This window comes from Mesoplodon bidens (assembly GCF_964165515.1).
Source record: "Mesoplodon bidens genome assembly, chromosome: 12".
In the NCBI taxonomy this organism is placed as follows: domain Eukaryota; kingdom Metazoa; phylum Chordata; class Mammalia; order Artiodactyla; family Ziphiidae; genus Mesoplodon; species Mesoplodon bidens.
Window position 1 is genome coordinate 4,649,220 of NC_138168.1, and position 15,537 is coordinate 4,664,756.

A 15,537-nucleotide genomic window follows, 5' to 3' on the forward strand; every position below is an offset into this window, starting at 1 on the left:
TTATAAACGCGTTAGAGTATCTCCAGAAGGGTTCATAAGATACTAGTAGCTTCCAAGCACAAGAACAGTAGAGCTGGTAGGAACAATATAGAAGAATCATAGTTTTTAGTTATTACTTTCTTTGTACTTTTGAATTCTGTGTTAACCAATTTTTTAAATCCCCTTCCACAGCTGTTCTTTAGTTACCGTGAATCTATTTAACATATTCAGTTCCCTCAAATATTAGGAGAAGGTATTCAGATCTTTTCTTCTGAGCTGCCCTGGCAAGATTATTCATTCAGTTGCATGCCAATCCAAAGTATTAAATAGAGAGCCAGAAATCAGAACCAGGATGAGAGACTGGGCTCAGAAATTATGCAGTCAGAATCTCAAGCAAACCAGATACATACGGCAGAGGGTGAGTTCGCTTTCTCCAACAGGATTATCATGGATCTTAGAGCAGAGTGAGGTCACGCTCAGGAGTGGCCAGCAAGCCCTATCGTTGTGGTTCTAAGTGCAGTATTTCCTACACCTGCCAGTCCTGAGAATCAATTTTTCTGCATACAGATTCTTCACCCCCTTCTCCAGAGACTCTGATTCAGTGAATTGGAGGCTCTGGCCATAAAATGTGGATGTTTAACACATACAGAGAGAAAGTTTGGGAAACGCTGATGGGCAGAGAGGGAAAGGAGAGTGCTTAATGATCACCCTTGGTGTGTTCTCTTTCTCTACCTGACTCTCCTTAAAATTAACCCTGATCCTAAGGTATGAGCAAGATATTCAGTTCAGGACTCCTTGGATGGCCTCTCTTGGGCTGTACCATCCCAATATTATCTGCTATTCATTTCTGCTTTTCCCCCTGTAACTCTAACATCAAAAGTTCTCTGACACAGGCTCTATTGGACTCTGCATCATTTAGATCCTGTGGGAAGACAGTTGCCCTGATATTCCAGAGAGTTTCAAGACAGGGTAATCCTGAGAAATCAAGATGTAGAATAGAATTTTTAATGGGAGGAAAAAAAACTCCTTCTCAGGACCTGTCTTTTACAAGTCCAGAATTAGGAAATATACTGTTGGCAAAAAATGTTCTAAATTGTATTTTGATGCAATTTTCTCTGGAAGGAATAAATCATATGCTGTCTAAACAGGATTGGTAATACAATCTATTTGAGAAATACTTGTAATTATCCCACACTTAAAGATTCACAATGCATATTATCATAGTTAAGACCCTAAGAAGTCCTTGACATAAAGAAATTTATTGAACTTTACTGAAATCAGAGTTTATAAAGTGTACTTGACTGTACATTGTTTTCTTAGATATTGTATATTAGTATTCTTGCAAATCTGAGATTCCAAGGAGCGGAGTTTGGAAAACGTTACCATAAATATTTCCACATCTCATTTGCTAAGAGTTTGGAGAGTAATTTGGGAAAGGAAATACTCTGATAGAAATGAAGTCATCTGAGTGGATAAGATAGGACTTTCTGGGAGCATTTATTTATTTAACAAACATTTATTGAACGTCATGTAGAAAAATAAACTAGACAAAGTATTTTTTCATAAAACATAGGGATTTTTTGGTAGACTCCTTTGGTAATATGAATCATTTTGTAATTTTGTTTTAAAAAATTGTAGACAATTTCTGGTATATTCTCCTTTACAGAATATTCAATTTGATTAATATGAGAGCACACTAGCTTGTTGGGCCAACAAGTGTTGATTTATTGGCTCAAAAAATACCAGATTATGAGAACACTGAGGTATTTTAAGTTTCACATATGTAGTACGACTAATGTTTAGTTTTATAATAAACTTATTTAAGTGACTAAAATAAAGCAATAAAGTTAAGACAAATATAAAACTATCTAAGGACAGAATAAGGCTTCCAATTAATCATGGCAAATTGAGCCTGTTTATCTCTATACTCTCCTAAAACCCCACGTAAATGGCCTCAACGGAATAAAAAAGGAATAAATCCGCTATGACAAAGAGAACAAGGTGGGTAATAATAGCAGCTAAGAGGTATCCACAAGGTTCTAGAAGGTGGAAAGTAGATGGCTGAGTGATGAGACTTAGCTCAGCAGAGAAAGTGGAAGCCCAGCTGCCTGCAGTGAGAGATGCCCCAGCAAGAAGTGTACCAACTGAACTGTAAATGCCATAAAGCTCCAGGATGGTAAGATACTGATTATTCCCAAAGAACCAGGGTGTGGGATGCAGCTAAAAAGTAGAGAATTAGATGAAAGATGGTAAGTAACAATAAGACCTCCAGATGCCCTCTTCAGCCAATAACATCAGGCATACGCCTCCAGCATCTGCAAGAAGCAAGATGAAGAGCCAACCCAACCATGAAGCTACTGAAGCCTAGGCCTCAGGCTCCCCATGCACAGGTCCCTTCCAAGGCCTTGTATTTAATTGTGCTTCATAATTTTATGTTTTTTTGTCCAGAAGAGCACCCTCCAAATGATATAAGCTTGAGGCCCCACAAAACCTAGATCCACCCTAGAGAGAGTAGAGATATTGGACCAGGAGACACCATTCTAAAAACAAGGGGGATTTTTTTTTTTGAAGTATGGTTGATTTACACTGATTCAGGTATATGGTAAAGTGATTCAGTTATACATATACATATATATATTGTTTTTCAGATTCGTTTCCATTATAGTTTATTATGAGATATTGAGTATAGTTCCCTGTGCTAAATAGTAGGTCCTTGTTGTTTACCTGTTTTATATATAGTAGGGTATACCTGTTAATCCCAAATTCCTAATTTATCCCTCCCTCCCCTTTCACCTTTGGTAACTATAAGTTTGTTTTCTATGTCTGACAGTCTATTTCTATTTTGTAAATAAGTTCGTTTGTATAATTTTTTTAAGATTCCACATATAAGTGATGTTATATGGTATTTGTCTTTCTCTTTTTGACTTAACTTCACTTGGAATGATAATCTCTAGGTCCATCTATGTTGCTGCAAATGGTATTATTTCATTCTTTTTTATGGCTGAGTAGTATTCCATTGTATATATGTACCACATTTTCTTTATCCATTTATCTGTCAATGGACATTTAGGTTGCTTCCATGTCTTGGCTATTGTAAATAGTGCTACAATGAACATTGGGGTGCATGTATCTTTTCAAATTAGAGTTTTCATCTTTTCTGGATATATGTTCAGGAGTGGGATTAATGTGTCATATGGTAATTCTATTTTTAGATTTTTAAGGAACCTCCATACTGTTCTCCATAGTAGTAGCTACACCAATTTACATTCCCACCAACAGTGTAGGAGGGTCCCCTTTTCTCCACACCCTCTCCAGCATTTATTATTTGTAGGCTTTTTGATGATGGCCATTCTGACCAATGTGAGGTGATACCTCATTGTAGTTTTGATTTGCATTTCTCTAATAATTAGTGAAGTTGAGCACCTTTTCCCATGTCTATTGTCCAGCAGTATGTCTTCTTTGGAGAAATATCTATTTAGGTCTTCTGCCCATTTTTTGATTGGGTTGTTTGTTTTTTTGATATTGAGCTGTTTGTATATTTTGGAAATCAATTCCTTGTCTGTTGCATTGTTTGTAAATATTTTCTCCCAATCTGTAGGTTGTCTTTTCATTTTGTGTGTGATTTCCTTTACCGTGCAAAAGCTTTTAAGTTTATTTTTTTATAGATTTATTTAATTTATTTATTCATTTATTGGCTGCGTTAGGTCTTCATTGCTGGGCGCGGGCTTTCTCTAGTTGCGGCGAGTGGGGGTTACTCTTCGTTGCAGTGCGAGAGCTTCTCATTGCAATGGCGTCTCTTGTTGCAGAGCACAGGCTCTAGGGGTGCAGGCTTCAGTAGTTGTGGCATACGGGCTTCAGTAATTGTGTCACAGGGGCTCAGTAGTTGTGGCTCATGGGCTCTAGAGCATAAGCTCAGTAGTTGTGGCACACAGACTTAGTTGCTCCACGGCATGTGTGATCTTCCCAGACCAGGGCTCGAACCCGTGTCTCCTGCTTTGGCAGGCGGATTCTTAACCACTGTGCCACCAAGGAAGCCCCTAGCTTTTAAGTTTAATTCTGTCTCATTTGTTAAAAACAAGGGGATTGTGTGAGAATCTGCATGAAAAACTGTTCCCTTCCACCCCTGCCACATCTCAGCTTCTGGAACACTGTAGCCCAGCTATACTTTCAGGAAAGAGACTAGAAAACGCTGACCAGGTCAAAATCAAAGACCTATAGAAACTGACATTTACAGGGGCCCATCTGTCTTTTCAGGGAATTCCCACCCTGACCCAATCTCCCCACAGCAAAGCTCACTGGTTGACAAGTCCTACAGCTTAAAAGCCTCACTTCAAGTATGAATAGACAGTCAAGAATCACCAAAGAAAATCCTTCAACATAACAGCTAGAAAAAAAGCAGAGAAAAATTTTAACAATAAAAGCAAACCTTATTACAAATATCCTCAGAAAGAAAAATACTGCATCTGTTTAAAAACTTTATATATATATATATATATAAAATACTGTACATACATATATAATACATACATATATAGTACACATATGTGTATATTATATATACATAAATATACGTATGTGTGTATGTATATATACCCACATACGTACATTCAAAATGTAAGACAAATATATTGGATTTTTTTTTTTTTTTTTTGCGCGGTACACGGGCCTCTCCCGTTGTTGTGGCCTCTCCCCCTGTGGAGCACAGGCTCCAGACATGCAGGCTCAGTGGCCATGGCTCACAGGCCCAGCCGCTCCGCGGCATGTGGGATCCTCCCGGACTGGGGCACGAACCCACATCCCCTGCATCGGCAGGCGGACTCTCAACCACTGTGCCACCAGGGAAGCCCAGATATTGGATATTTAAAGTATGATAGCAGATGGATTGAAATATAACATTGAGACAATTTGATTAATAACAAGGATTCCAGAAATAAAGTGTGAAAAAATGAAAAGAAGGAAGTTATAAAAAAGAAAGGAAGGAAGTTACCAAAGAAATAACACAGGCAGGGACTTCCCTGGTGGTCCAGTGGGTAAGACTCTGTGCTCCCAGTGCAGGGGGCCGGGTTCCATCCCTGATCGGAAAACTAGATCCTGCATGCATGCCGCAACTAAGTGTTTGCATGCTGCAACGAAGAAGTCCACATGCTGGAACTGAAAGATCCCGCATGCCGCAACAAGATCCCGCATGCCACAACTAAGACCCGGTGCAGCCAAAATAAAATACGTACATACATACATAGATAAGAAATAACACAGGCAGATGTCCCAACTGTGAAAATTTGAGTTTCCAAATTAAAATAGTCTACTAAATATCCAGCACAATAAACAATAAGTTAATAATAATAATAATAATGGCTAATGTTTACAGAGGGCTTTTGTGCCCAGCACTGTTCTAAACATTTTGAAGTATTACTATTGGGTTGGCCAAAAAGTTCATTCAGGTGTTTCCATAACATCTTACAGAACATTTTACAGCCAACAGAGGCATAGAAAAGTTGAGTACCTTCCAAAGTTAGAGAGCTAGTTAAGTGACAGATCTAGCAGTCTGGCTCTAGAATCTGTGCTCCTAGTCACCACACATTTTTGCCTCTCCAGAAAAAAAAAAAAAGATCTTGTGAAAGCCCAGTTATTCTGCAATTTTAAAACCCTAAGTCTCCCAATGGGAAAAGATAGGTCACACACCAAGGACTGGGAACAAGAATGGCATCAGAGTTCTCAAGAGCACTACTGAACACCAGTTAGCAATGGAGCAATCCTTCCAGATTTCTAAGGAAAAATAATTTCCAACCTAGAATCCTATACCAGGCTCTCCATCAAGGATGAGAGTAGAATGAAAGCATTTCAGTCATGTCAGGCTGCACACATTCACTTCCTGTGCACTCTTTCTCCAGAAGCTACTGGAGGACTAAATCAAGGAGGTGTAGAATGAGGTGTCCAGGAAAGGAGCTGCGCCAAGGAGAGAGCAGAGGGAAATCCTGGGGGATGATAAAAGAGGTCCCAGGGTGACAGCTGTGCTGCAGGCCTGGAAAGCTCCCAGACAGGACTGGAGCAAGAGGACATGGGTCTCTGGAAGGAATAATGAAAGAGGAAGAAGAGGAGGAAGAGGGAGAAACTGAGAGATCAGCTGTAGTATTTGATTTTATTGAGAAAATTTTGTTTTCTAGTTCTGGCAGCATATTTAGGAATGAATTAGTTTTCAATACATGAAACACTAAGCAGATGCAATGATGAGGCCATTTCAGACTCAGAGAAAATAGTTGTACAATAAATGAAGGGTAATCATAGTATAATTTATGCATCAGTGTTGAGTCATATTTATCTAATTATACCAATGAAAGCATCAAACATTTCATTAGAGCTCTCAATATACTCAGTGAATGGAGGAAGGGGACATGGATCCTTTCCTCTTCTCCTTATTCTTTTTTTTTTTTTTTTGCGGTTCATGGACCTCTCACTGTTGTGGCCTCTCCCGTTGCGGAGCACAGGCTCCAGACGTGCAGGCTCAGCGGCCATGTCTCGCGGGCCCAGCCACTCCCCGGCATGTGGGATCTTCCCGGACCGGGGCACGAACCCGCGTCCTCTGCATCGGCAGGTGGACTCTCAACCACTGCGCCCCCAGGGAAGCCCCCTCTTCTCCTTTTATATCATGGATCCCACTTTCTGGAATTATCCAAGAAATGTTGTCTATTTTTTACCTTTTCATACTAGAATGTAAGTTCATAAGTATGGGGACTTTGTCTTATCCACTGGTATATCCCCAGTTATTTCCAGGAATAGGCAGGGCAGGTATAATTGTGATAAATACCCTTTTTTGATAAGAAATCAACAGGCAATGTCCAATATTGAAAAATCTTGAAATAATAGTATGAGCATATCATATCAAATAATACCAGTAGAAAGCACTAAGATAGTTGAAAGATTTCCTGTGGGGAGCAGAGATTGGGAACGCAAAGGGATAAAGCAGGAGAGAGCTGTGTTCTATTATAAGCCTTGTAATGTTTTCTGACTCTTAAATTATTAAATTTATTACCTTGATAAACAAATAATAAACTCCAAAAAGAGAAAAACATAAAAATGAATACTATAAAATTATGTATAGCAAAGTGAAGTTTCATATTTGAAACATTTTATAGTAGTGTTTTATTTTTTTGCGGTACGCGGGCCTCTCACTGTTGTGGCCTCTCCCGTTGCGGAGCACAGGCTCCGGACGCGCAGGCTCAGCAGCCATGCCTCACGGGCCGCTCCGCGGCATGTGGGATCCACCGGACCGGGGCACGAACCCGTGTCTCCTGCACCGGCAGGCGGACTCTCAACCACTGCGCCACCAGGGAAGCCCTGGGTAATTTTTTTTTTAATTCACTGTTGCTTCTAACAGAGATTGAGAACTGCTAAATTCAATTCCCAAATCTGAATTTGATTCCCAAACTTGGTTAGGTATCAGAATCACCTAAGAAGCTTCATAAAAATGCATCCCTTCCAGCTCCAAACTCTGATTATGACTAAGTGGCACTCAGACCACAGCTGTTGACTTTTCTCATTCAGTGAATTTGATTTGACAAATTACAGAGGCAAAGATCTTGCAGTGCGTGATCCACTTAGAGAAAATGTTCAGTTTGGACTTATGTACAAGGAACTGATAAACTAGCAGGGAGAGTGTAACTCTCATTTATCTCTACTCGTGTTTCCCTCCCCTGCAGACATGCCTCTCTCTCTCTTGATACTTGGCTTAATTCCCGCTTGAATTGGAGATTTGGACGTTGGAGCAAGTCAGCACCTACAAGCTGCTTCCAAGCCCCTGCGGGAGCCCAGAATAACCTTACAGTCATGCTTTATGCAAGGTTGGGCTTGCAAAAGGTTGTGTTGCTCTTTCACCAGAAATAGGGATTATATAATGGTAAATATTGTCACCATTTCCTCCATAAACCACGTGTTATAATGTTCATATATATACTACATATATATACATATATATATACTATTTCACTGTGAATGAATGTCTGAGTTACTACATAGCAATATTTGTTTAATCATCTTACATATAAACTCATGGAAGCCTCATGACAGTCTGTCTGATAGGCTGGAAAAGCCTCATTTGGGCACATGAGCAACTGAAATGAAAACTGTCATAGTAGCCAAGCCAGGTCTTCTGTCACCTGGACCTGACACCAGCGTTCTTTCTATTCTAGTATGTTCCACTGTCTGTTGTGGAGAGAGTGGAGACTTTTCTTCCTTCAAGAAAGTCAGGTTTCAAGTTCTGAATGTGCAGTTTCCCTTCTGATGAATCCTTTCCTTTGCAGAAGAGAATGTCTGGGATGCTGGATATTCTAAGCAATCAGGCCAATACCATTTATATAATAATTTTATATATTACTTAGGATTGTCTTTTTTCCACATGGAAATCACTGGCTGTGTTTAAAAGCTACAAATTTTCTGCAAAACTGCTTAGCAGCACAACTGTGAAACCAATTTTTATTTTATCAAAATGGAGAAGCATTTGACATGTGAGGGTCCAAGGATTGTTTTTCCATGTTGGCGTAGTTGGTGCTTAATATCTGGTTCTTGAAAATAATGATGCCACTTGTATTAGCAGTCATGACACGTGCACCTTGCTCATCCTGTGTGCATCAGTCAGACACTGTTTGACCTTGCTGTGCTGAAGCACAAAGAAAGATCATATGTGGAAAAGCCAAAAGGAGACTGGAGTGGTTATACAGAGGGGTCTAATTACAGGTATTTGAAGCATAAAAACATTGTTTAGAATCTCTTTGCAGAGGTAAGCTTGTCCTCTACCAGCTGTATTTTTTACGTGCTCTTTTCTGCTTTTGTGGAAGTCAGCTCCTTTGTTACCCTTCCAAAGTGTTTAAATAGACCGGAGTTATATTTTGAGAGACAATTAGAAAAACTCTAGAGCCCTACAAAAGGTTGCAAAAGACAAAAGAATTTTTTCTAATTAATCCCCTTGATTTTACTTCATCTTAGAATGTAAGATGGAGAAGACAAAACCTGAATGGGAGTGGAGACCTTATTTTTAGCCCTGATTCTGAACACACATGACATAAACCCCGGGGCATATCACCTAACTTCCCAGAGCCTGTGTCTCCTCGTGGGTGAAATGAAGGCCTGAGACTAGACTGATCTTCTGTCGCAGCCCAAACATCCCATAATGCTATGTCTCTACAGGTCTCAGGTTTAGTCTTCTTTCTACACTGAAAATACCTGAAATCCAAAATTCTGTGTAGATCCTCTCCTGAGACATTATTTTGATTCCACTAACACTGGTTTTCAAATCGTGGTACTCAAACTTCCTTCTAACAGAATCATGTGGAATGCTTACTTAAAATGCAGAATCTGGGCTTCCCTGGTGGCGCAGTGGTTAAGAATCTGCCTGATAATGCAGGGGACATGGGTTTGAGCCCTGGTCCGGGAAGATCCCACATGCCGCGGAGCAACTAAGCCCATGCATCACAACTACTGAGCCTGAGCTCTAGAGCCCGCGTGCCACAACTACTGAAGCCCACACACCTAGAGCCCATGCTCCATAACAAGAGAAGCCACCGCAATGAGAAGCCCATGCACCACAACAAAGAGTAGCCCCTGCTCACCACAACTAGAGAAAGCCCACGCACAGCAACAAAGACCCAACACAGCCAAAAATAAATAAATAGATAAATTTATTTTTTAAAAATGCATAAAATGCAGAATCTTGGGAATTCCCTCATGGTCCAGTGGTTAGGACTCAGTACTCTCACTGCCAGGGCCGGGGTTCAATCCCTGGTCGGGGAACTAAGGTCCTGCATGCCACGTGGCACAACCGAGAAAAAAACAAACAAAAGCATTATCTTGAGCCTTGACCCAAGCCTCTTAAATCAAAATCTTTAGGACGGGATCTAATGTACAGCAAGGTGACCATAGTTAACAGTACTGTAAAATTCTCACCACACACACACACACACACACACAATGATAATTCTGTGAGGTATCGGGCATGTTAACTTCCTGACTGCAGTAATCATTTTACAAGATATACATATATATTAAATCATCACCTTGTACACGTTGAACTTACACAGTGTTATATGCCAATTATATATCAATGAAGCTGGGGGAAAATAATATTCCTAAAAAAAAATCTGTAGAATGGGAGGAGGGATTCAGGAATGTGTCTAGTGGCCTCCATGGGGATCCCGAATTCCTCTAAAGCTTGAGAACGACTGAGAAGCCAGGAGTAAACCGTAGAAGAGGGGAGGGAAGGGTGACAGTGGAACGTGATCATTGCTACCTCGTTTTGGATGCGGAGGAAACAGGTGTGGAGGGAAGAAGGGTGCAATCTGGGTGCTCCTGGAGAATACATCTCTCTGCTGACATTGTCACCCTGGTTTCCTGTTTGAACAGACTGAAGTCAAGCACTGACTATGAGAACTGTTGCATAAAAATGCCCCTCAGTCACAGCATTACCCGTTACAATGAGTCTCTAGCTTATGGGTCTTTTTTTTTTTTTTTTGCGGTACGCGGGCCTCTCACTGCTGTGGCCTCTCCCGTTGCGGAGCACAGGCTCCGGATGCGCAGGCTCAGCGGCCATGGCCCACGGGCCCAGCCGCTCCGCGGCATGTGGGATCTTCCCGGACCGGGGCACGAACCCATGTCCTCTGCATCAGCAGGTGGACTCTCAACCACTGCGCCACCAGGGAAGCCCCTAGCTTATGTTTTCTGTAATATTCAAAACCAGGCAAGTAGGTCGGGGTTCTGTTTTAGGAACGAGGAAATGGCCTTCCTCAAGCAGCAGAGAGAAAAAAGGTAAATGGTAACCATTTAGGATTTCTGAAGATTTTTTTCAGGAGTGGAAATAAACCCTTTGGTGAATTAAAATATATTCTTTTCATGCTGGGGATTTTGCTCGAATTTTATTTATCCTGGTGTGCGAACTGTCATTCAGAGTGTCTAGGTGAGATCATATGTGTGAATCCCTGGAAAACCCATGCTTGATCAGCGTTAGCTCCTACCATGGGTTTATATTTCTATAGTGATTGTCTCTGTAGGTTCTGTATTGCCTTTTTAGCACAAACACACAAACTAGAAAGAGAAGGGAAAATCTCATCAGTCAATGTCTCAACTTCAGACAAGTTTGAGATCAAGCCTCAGGGAATCCAATCATCTCTTGATAAAACAAACATCCCTTGTGAGAGGACCCTGACTTGCCCAGCATTGGGCGAAGTGCAAATCTCCACATCACTTGAGTGGAGAGTTGATCTGGTGAAGGAGCTGCTCTGGCTTAGAAGGATCTTTCAAGAACTACAGACAGCACAGGGTAGCACTGCCTGGGAAGGCTCAGCAACCTAAAAGGACCTAAAAAACGCTTTTGATGAGGAACAGCAACAACATAATAGCAACATTCTGGCTTTGCATTGGTTGAAGAGTGTATTTCTAGACTTATGGTAAGCAGGCTCCTGGGGTGACCTCACTCCCACTCAAGCTCACGCGTCATCTTGGTGGAAAGGAGAATGGAAGTAAAGAACATAAATGTCCTTTCCTTCCCCATGGCCTCCTAAACAAATGAACAGCCCTCTTGCGGAGGCCTTCCCTGTCTATTCATCCTTTTCCACTTTATTTTTCTTCATAATATTGATGCTTATTTTGTTCCTTGTCCATATCCACTTCATTAGAATCTACACTCCATGAAGGATGGATTTCTGTCCACATGTTCACAGCTACTGCCCCACTTCCTAGAAGAGTTTCTGGTGCTTAGTAGGTGCTCACTAAATACTTGTGGAAAGAATGAATAGACCCCTATTAGATGATATCCTTCCCATATTCAGTGATATAGAATTAGTATATTTTATGCAGTTTTAGAATTGTGCCCCCCAAAATGACAATAAAATATTTAGGGAGATGGACCAAGGTGGAATGTTTACCTGGCTGGTTATTTCTGGCTTTCAGATTAGGTAACTTAGTCATTGAGAGCTTCAGCTCTGGAATCAACCTATCTTGGTTTGAATCCTGGCCCTGCTACTTACTAGCTGTGAAATCTCCAACAAGTTAATTAACTTCTCTGTGCCTCAATTTCCTCCACTGTGAAATGGGGTAATAATAGGAAGGTAGCTCTAAGTATCAAATGTATCTAAAGTGTTTGAAATGTGGTCCTGCACACAGTAGACAAAAATAACACTTACTGTGGTTGCTTTCCTGTGAATCTCATGTTATCTCTTCCATAAGTGGTGCTTTCAATAGACTATAAACACACAGTTACACTCGTGTTCTTGAGTTAAACCTGGATGTCTTAAATTATGTAGCTGCATGACCTTTATGAGAATCAGAAGGTACAACTTATGTGCAAAGAACAAAAGGAGGGCCACTCTTTGAGCGGTGAAGCCAAGGTCACAACAGCAATAAAATAAGAACTATTATTTGTTTAATATTTTATTTTTTAAGTTTTATTTTTGGCTGCATTGGCTCTTTGTTGCCGTGCATGGGCTTTCTCTAGTTGCAGCGAGTGGAGGCTACTCTTCCTTGCGTTGTGCAGGCTTCTCATTGCGGTGGCTTCTCCTGTTGCAGAGCACAGGCCCTAGGTGCGCAGGCTTCAATAGTTGTGGCACATGGGCTCAGTAGTTGTGGCTTGTGGGCTCTAGAGCTCAGACTCAGTAGTTGTGGCACACGGGCTTAGTTTCTCCGTGGCGTGTGTGATCTTCCCGGACCAGGGCTCGAACCCGTGTCCCCTTCATCGGCAGGCAGATTCTTAACCACTGCGCCACCAGGGAAGCCCTAATATTTTAAATCTATCTATCCACCCTTCTAACTATCCACCCATCCATCTATCTACCCATCTATCTCTGTCGGTCTATCCTACTGTAATTGTATGGTCCTATCAAGAAGTTATTTGTTAATGGAAGTTTCTCATCTGAAAAAGTAAAACACCAAGCACACTAACATAGCAATTACTTTGTGTCAGGTACATTCTAAGCACTTAGAATGTCAGTGTAAACACCCATGCATTCACTTGCTACTTCAGAAATTCTATTTAAAAATTTCAAACTCAGAAACACACTTTCATGGATGGTTAATCTTAATCTTATTGTCCGTATTTGTTCTCAGTGATTCATATAAGCTTCCCATGACCACAGTCCCATAACTCCTGCCTTCTGGAGTCCATCCCAATGGGCTGCAGTATTAATGAAATAATAGTATTCAAGTGTAGCCCAACTGCTCCAGCCAAGATGTCCTTAAACTCTCCAAACTTCTGGAGCTATTTCATTTTATATCATTTTACATCCAAAATGAAAGAAGTCCCGTCTCTACCCCCAACACCTCTGAGGAGTTCAGTTCTCCTTAGGGTTCCCAGCTGCCTGCTTTTCCACACTTACTTCCTCCTAACATCCCTCTCAGTATGAACAAAGCTCCATTTTCTTTCAAGGAGTCCACCTTGGACCTCCTCTCTTCTTCACGCCCCCCGGAGCATTAGTTTCACAAAGCTGTTACTTGTAGCTGACTTGTATTGATCTTTTGAGGGAGGGAAGGTGTGGTAGGAGAAGAGAGGGCAAAGAGAACACAGCAGCAGTCATTTCAACACAGAACACAAAATAACCTTAAACAATTCCAGACATCACTCTTCCTGACACTTTTGGGCCATTTCCCACCATTGAGAATTTCTCACTGCCTGTCTCCTGCCAGACCGTGAGGTTCCTTCCTCTCTTCCATGACCCTGCTTGCTTTCCTTTCTTCCTGTTTCCCAGGCCCTTTACTCATTTATTCACTCCTCTCTTCAAGGTTTCCTGCAGAAATACAAATAAGCTCTCTCTCTCTCCATCTCTCTCCCCCTCCCCGCAGGCAAATGACAAGGGGGCCTTCCTTAACCAAGATAAACATCTTACGATGTTTTCCTGAAAAGAACCATCTACCCCAGAATTGAATTATGACATTTCTCATGGGAGTTCCAGAAGCTCTGTGTAGAAGGGACTTTGTAGATTTAGTCTAATTGAAAGGGAATTGAGAAAATTTGTCTTGAAATTGTGCTTGCATAGCAAACAAGCTGTTTTTAACTTAATTGTGTATCAGTCAAAGTCCTGGCAGAAATCAAAATTCCACTCAAAGGGCTTGAAGTGAAGAGAATTTAATTAAGGGACTGTTTCCAGAGGTGTGGGTGGGTTAGAGAAACCAACAAGGAACCTTGTGGTCCCCGGGACAAGGACAGTAGGAAGCCATCAACCCCCCCAGGTCTGAAGGAGTGAGGGAGGGAAGAGGTGTCTCTGTGTTCCTGACAGTTGGAGCTGGGGAAGAGCCAGTAATGATGGCGAATCTGGCCTCTGTACCCCAACACTGAATTAAATCTCAGAGACAGAGTTTTGGGTGAAGTAGAAAAAGAACAGCTTTATTGCTTTGCCAGGCAAAGGGGGCCACAGCAGGCTCCTGCCCTCAACACTGTGTGTCCTGACCTGGAGGGGGTAGTGAAGAGTTTTATAGTACTGGTTCACAGGGGGCGTGGTCAACTCATGGACATTCTTCTGATTGGTTGGTGGTGAGGTAAGTGGGAGTCAGCATCGTCAACCTTCTGGTTACAACCTGTCTGGGGTCTGCGTGCTGGTGGGCAGTGTACTGTTAACTTCTCCCACCTGCTGGGGGTTTCAGTATCTGCAAAACAGCTCAAAGATATTATGTGTTGATATATCCCTTGAGGGGGAACCAGGGCCCTGCCCCAAGGCTGCACTATTGTTTCTTGACGGCTCCTCCCTTGTCTCTGCATCCCCTCCCTTCCCTAATTAGCATCTGTTTGAACTTGCCTGTTGGAACTCTGGGAAGGTCATGGAGGCTGAATGAAGCCTATATCCTGTAATCAAGAAATGGGGGACACAGGAAGGCTTTTGTGCCCAGGAGCCCCACAGGGCCCTGCTCAGTTTCAGTAAGAGGTGTTATCTCAGGGGTTACAGGCCCCAAAGCTGGGAGGGAGGAGAGGAAGACGTACCTTGATCTTGCCTTCCTCTTTCCCTCTGAGCTCCTGCAGACGCTTCCCAGGGGCTGAACCCAACCAGAAGCTAGAGGGCAGGACTTCCCTGATGGCATAGTGGTTAAGGATCTGCTTGCCAATGCAGGGGATGTGGGTTCGATCCCTGATCCGGGAAGATCCCACATGCTGCGGGGCAACTAAGCCTGTGTGCCACAACTACTGAACCTGCCCTCTGGAGCCCGTGAGCCACAACTACTGAGCCCGCAAGCCACAACTACTGAAGCCTGGGCACCTAGAGCCCATGCTCCACAGCAAGAGAAGCCACCACGATGAGAAGCACGTGCACTGCAACAAAGAATAGCCCCCGCTCACCTCGACTAAGCCCACACACAGCAGCGAAGACCCAACACAGCCAAAAATAAATAATTAATTTAAAAAAAAAAAGAAGAAGCTAGAGGGCAAGGGATCCCTGACAAAGGCGTCTACAGGATTCCTCACCTGTGGCCCAGAACAGGTGGGGTGGGGTCAGTTGATGGAGAATCACCAGAATAGATTGTATATTTATTTGGGGTAACTTTGAAAATGGAAACTGAGGAGGATGAAGGACAGCTTGACCACTGCTGGCC

At 42.1% G+C, this 15,537-nt stretch overlaps 1 protein-coding gene across 5 annotated transcripts in view; it reads left to right on the forward strand.

The window, feature by feature from the left end:
• The window catches only part of IBTK (inhibitor of Bruton tyrosine kinase), a 186,699-nt gene that overhangs the window by 43,265 nt on the left and 127,897 nt on the right, over positions 1–15,537 (forward strand). The window lies entirely within an intron of this gene.